Source organism: Monodelphis domestica, chromosome 6 (assembly GCF_027887165.1).
Source record: "Monodelphis domestica isolate mMonDom1 chromosome 6, mMonDom1.pri, whole genome shotgun sequence".
Lineage (NCBI taxonomy): Eukaryota > Metazoa > Chordata > Mammalia > Didelphimorphia > Didelphidae > Monodelphis > Monodelphis domestica.
In genome coordinates this window covers 265791834-265797481 of record NC_077232.1, presented here as the reverse complement: position 1 = coordinate 265797481, position 5648 = coordinate 265791834, and the positions used below count along the sequence as shown (strand labels likewise).

Below are 5648 nucleotides of genomic sequence, written 5' to 3'. Positions count from 1 at the left end.
TTAATTTTTGATTTGCCTCTCCATGTACTCTTACTAATTATTATTTTCATTGCATTGTTATCTGAGAAGGTTGCATTTATTAGTTCTGCCCTTTTGCACTTGTTTGCAATGTTTTTGTGCCCTAGTACATGGCCAATCTTTGTGAATGTACCATGTGCTACTGAAAAGAAGGTGTATTCCTTTTAGTCCCTACTTATTTTTCTCCACATATCTACTAACTAATTTTTCCAATATTTCATTCACTTCTCTTACTTCTTTCTTGTTTATTTTTTAGTTTCGTTTATCTAGTGCTGATAGAGGACGGTCCAAGTCTCCCAATAATATAGTTTTTCTACCTATTGCATCCTTGAGCTCCACTAGTTTCTCCTTTAGAAATTTGGATGCTATGCCATTTGATGCATACATGTTAAGTACTGATATTTCCTCATTGTCTATCCTGCCTTTTATCAGGATGGAATTACCTTCCCTATCTCTTTTGACTAGAACTATTTTTACTTTGGCTTTGTCAGATATCATAATTGGGACTCCTGCCTTCTTTTTATCAGTTTATGCCCAATAGATTTGGCTCTATCCTCTTACTTTTACCCTATAAGTATCTACAAAATGGCTGGCAGGAAGGCTGGGAAGGTCTCCAGAAAGGCAAAGACAAAGGCAGTTTCCCCCTTGCAGAGAGCTGGTTTGTAGTTCTCAGTGGGCCATATTCATTGGCATCTGAAGTCTAGGACATCAAGCCATGGATGCACGAGAGCCACAGCTTCTATGTATACTGCAGTCATCCTGGAATATCTAACTGCAGAGGTTCTTGAGCTGGCAGGAAATTCATCAAAAGACTTAAAGGTAAAGTGCATCACTCCTCGCCACTTGCAGCTTGCCATTTGCGGGGATGAAGAATTGGACCCTCTTATTAAGGCAACACTTGCAAGTGGTGGTGGTATGATTCCACACATCCATAAATCTCTGATCTGAAAGAAAGGACAACAGAAGACTGTTTAAAGCATGCCTGGATTCCATGTTATCTCAGGACTCTATTCTTAAACAACTGTCCAGTGTTGGTGATTTCCAGTGGACTGTATCTCTGTGAAAACCACAATTTTGACTTTTTGTAATTCTATTTTGATTAAATTGGAAGCTTACTTAAGCTTTCCAGCCAACCAAATTTCTGCATTGAAGTCTTAAGCATATTTAAGTGTTACTGTGGCTTCAAAGAAGCTATTGATTCTGAAGTAGTGGGATTTGATTGAGTTGACTGATTTTAAAAATCTGTTTGTATTTTATTTGTGATGCAGAAGTTATAGTTACAAACATTTGGTTTTGTACAGACTTTTATTTCCACTCTGGTGGATAAGTTCAATAAAGGTCATATCAAAAAAAGAAAAAAAAGACACACTGTCACAGCATCGTTGAATGAAGTAATAACCAAAATACCTTCAGAAGCTAGGTGGTACATAAGTTGGACTTCAGCAACACTTACTTTACCACAGCGTTGCACCCTGATTCTCAAAATATTTTTGCTTTCCAATGGGGACAAACTCAGATGTGCTATACCAGATTAGTTCAAGGATGTTGTGAGTCTGTTTCAATATTTTGTCAACTTCTGCAGAGAAATCTAGCCACCATAACTTTCAAAGTAGCAGATTAATACTCTATGTAGATGACTTACTGCTAGCATCACCTGACCCAAAAACATGTTGGGAAAATTCAAAGGAGTTATTGATAGAACTTCATAAGAGAGGACATAAAGGTTCAAAAAAGAAAATTCAGTGGGTCCTTCCAACAGTCAAATATTTGGGATTTGTCCTCAAGGGGGGCACCAGGAAAATCTCTAATAAATGAATAGTAGACATACAGAAGCTAGACGCTGTAAGGATAATTTTAGGGTTGTGACCTAAACTAAATTAATTTTGGTCACCAGGGGATATGCCAAATAAAATACCCAAGTCAGCTGGAAATTTATGGTGATTTTAATTAATATAGAGGAAAGAAATGAAGGAGAATAGAGAGGGAAAGATGTAGGATTTTTTCCTGCCTGGCTGTGCCAGGGGGAGTTCAAATTAGTGGATTTTAAGAGAATAGTGTTGGAAGGTAAAGGAGAACGGAATCAGTCTAAACTCCCAGAGGGCTCAGCTAAGATGCCTAAACCTGAACTAGCTAATCAGCTTCTCCCAGTATAGCATAAAGGGAAAACTCACCGCCAAACTGGACAATAGCTGCCACCATGCCAAGATGTCAAAATGCTTAGCATGCTGCCAGCCAGAGCCACCTCTCTGGGGAAAGAGGCCAAAGAGAGGAAGTGATGAGAAATATATAGATGGTGTTATATCACTTTCTTGTGTCTCATTGACTTAGGACAGCCCAGGATTCTGTCAGTTGTTTCTGATTTGTCATTTTGCTAGCACATGTCTATCAAAGGCCATCCTCCTAAATGCTTAATCCTTAAGTATGGGTGTAGATATTCCTGATTTTGTTAGGCTAAGTAGGTTGGAGAAATCTAAAGTTCACAGCGTCCCTAGAACTAAGAAAGCACTTAGTGCTTTTCTAGGGGTTGCTGGTTTCTTGAGATAATGCATAGTAGGATATTCTCATATTTACACATGTTTAACTGATTTGACAAAGAAAGAAATTAAAAAACCATTGCAATTGAACAAAGAACATCTCCATGCTTTGTCACAGTTGAAAAGAGCTATTCTATCAGCTCCAGCTTTGGGAATACGATTATAAGAAAGAATTCCACTTGTATGTCCATGAAGCTAATGGCATCACTTCTGGAATGCTAGCACAGTATCTTGGGCTGAAGCTAAAGGCCATTTCATTTTACAGTTCTATCCTCGATTCTGTCACACCAGGAATGGTACATTGCCTCAGAAGCATAGTAATTACAGCTCTGATGGTCAAGAAATCATATGATATTGTACTGGGATGTAAATTGCATATGTATTCTGCACACCAAATAGAAAAACTGCTACAGTCACAGAATATGCATTCATTCACTGATGCAAGAATATCCCAGTATGAAGTCATTCTGTTAGGCAATGATAACATCACAATTCATAGATGTGCACCATTGAACCCAGTGACTCTGATTCCTGATTTGCCAATGGGTAGAGAAAAATTACATGATGGTGGTCAAATAGTAGAACTAATGCACAAACCAAATGAACGCCTTAAAGACACACCTCTTATTGATCCAGAAATAGAGTTAAACACAGAAGGGTCCTCCTATATTCACAAGGGGAAAAAATTCATAGGGTCAGATGTAGTTGATTATGACAGAACACTTTGGCATGCATCATTGCCAAATCATGTTAGCAATCAAGGAGCCGAGCTCAAGGCTCTGCTCATGGCCTTAAAGTTAGCTAAAGGATAAAGAGCTAACATTTTTCTGGACTCGTACTATGCTTTCTCCACCATACATTGTTCGTCATACATATAGAAAAACAGAGGGTATAAAACTTTGGCTGGGAAACCAATTGCATATGTCAAATTAATAGACTGTATTATAAATTCTGTAGACTTTCCAAAAGAGGTGGCCATAATCCATTGTAAGGCACATACTCATGGAAAGGACAGAATATCCCTAGGGTATGATAGATCAGATGTAACATCAAAATACGCTGTGAGGTTTAGACCCCACTGTGTGCTAAATTTCTCTCTGATTGAAAGGCATAATCTCACTGAAGCCTACGACAGAGAAGAAATACAGTCGTGGAAGGAGCAGCTAGGCACTAAACTAATCATAGGTGTCTGGATTACTCAAGGGGGTAGACCTATTCTCCCTAAAACACTATATCAACATCTATGCACCATAATTCATGCAAAAGGACATTATGGAGTGCAAGGGATTCTGGATACCATACAGAGGTTTTGGACAGCACCAAGAATAACAACAAATGCCATTAGAACTTGTCAGGCATGTGAAACATGTAGAAGGTATAATCAAGTACAATTTAAGAACATAGCATTGGGAGGTAGACCACTCAGTTATATGCCTTTCCAATATATTTAAATTGATTATATCAACATGCCTAAAGACAAGGGATACAAATATGCATTGGTTATTGGGGATAGACTGACAAGATGGGTTGAAGCATGTCCATCCAAGAAAAACGACATAGCAATAGTAGTGAGATTTCTATTAAAAGAGATAATACCTAGACATGGCATTCCCTATACCATAGACTCAGGCAGGGGGTCCCATTTCACTTCCCAAGTTCTGCAAGAAATCTACAAGAACTTGGGGATTAAATGCAATTATCAGTCAGTTTATTGGTCCTAAAGTTCCGGTCAGGTCGAGTGTATGAACAAAGAATTGAAGACACAAATAGGTAAACTCTGTTCAGAAACACACTTAAAATGGACAGATGTTATGCCTCTTGCTTTGCTCAACATAAGAACTAGACCTAGGAATGACATGGTAGGACAGTAAAGACATTATATTTGTCCATGTTAAGAGGGGAATGTATACTTCATGAACATTTAAAACAGATACAACGTATATTAGACAAACTAAGAAAACTGGGCTTGCTTGTGCAAAGAATACCATTAGATTTTTCATTTCGTAAGATAAAACCAGGAGACAAGGTATATGTCAAGAACTTTAATAGAGAATCTCCTATAGGGCCAAGATGGATCAGTCCAACAACAGTCATAATGACAACCCTTACATCTATAAAGGTTGATCAAAAAGATCCATGGTTCCATGATTCACATAACATTGACTAGCTCTAACAAAAAAAAATCAACAACAGTCCCTATGAAAGGAAAACACATGAGAGTATGAATCAACAGAAATTACAGACAAAAGAGCATTGCACATGTTAAAATGACAACAGAAAAGCTCTGCTAAAGCAAATAAAACAGCTCTGGAAAGAAATATACCCAGTAAAACAGACAAAAAGAAAGAAAAACATGCATTTTAAAAATTAGCTCCAAAGAAAAGTCTCTACATAATCTATACAAAGTCTCTGCCAACAATAGTAACAGCAAAGAAAGTAACCAAGTTATTTAACATGAAAACCAAATTCTATCTCAAAGATGTATTTAAAAGACAGCAAACAATAAATCCCCTGTTGAAAAATTCAAACATTAAAAGATAAGAAAACTTCAAATTTATATTCTTAAAACACTTCTAAGAACTTAATACATACTATATACACCCACTCATGAAGATGACCATATTTAAACTTACTTCCGCACATGAAGAACAACTAATGAATATTGACAAGCACTCATGAAGAATTCATATCTTACTTCCATGCACAATGAAAATTTCAGTTTTTCATATATGCACATGTAAAAACCTTACACTCATGCATGTTCCTGATTGTTCCAGTATGTTCCTGAATATTAAAGAACACAGGACTACAATCAAGAGTGACAGCAGACAAAATGTGGCATGCAGCACAGATGAAGAGTCCAAAACACATAGTTTCTACAATCAACATAAAAAACACATGGAAGGACTCTGAAATTTTGGACTTGTGATCATGAGGTTATGTAAGAATGAGACATACATGTTAACATCACATAAATACATACATATATTACACATAAATACAATGTAGGAAGAAATCTCATAGACTGGGTAAGTATATAACACATGAATAATTGCAAAACACAAAATTTATACTGATATATAAATTTCTGTGGAA

The 5648-nt window shown here is 36.8% G+C and overlaps 1 pseudogene; it reads left to right on the top strand.

Moving 5' to 3' along the window:
• The first annotated feature begins 588 nt into the window (after positions 1-588).
• On the top strand, positions 589-1374 carry LOC100013516 (histone H2A.Z-like; annotated as a pseudogene).
• The last annotated feature ends 4274 nt before the right edge of the window (positions 1375-5648 follow it).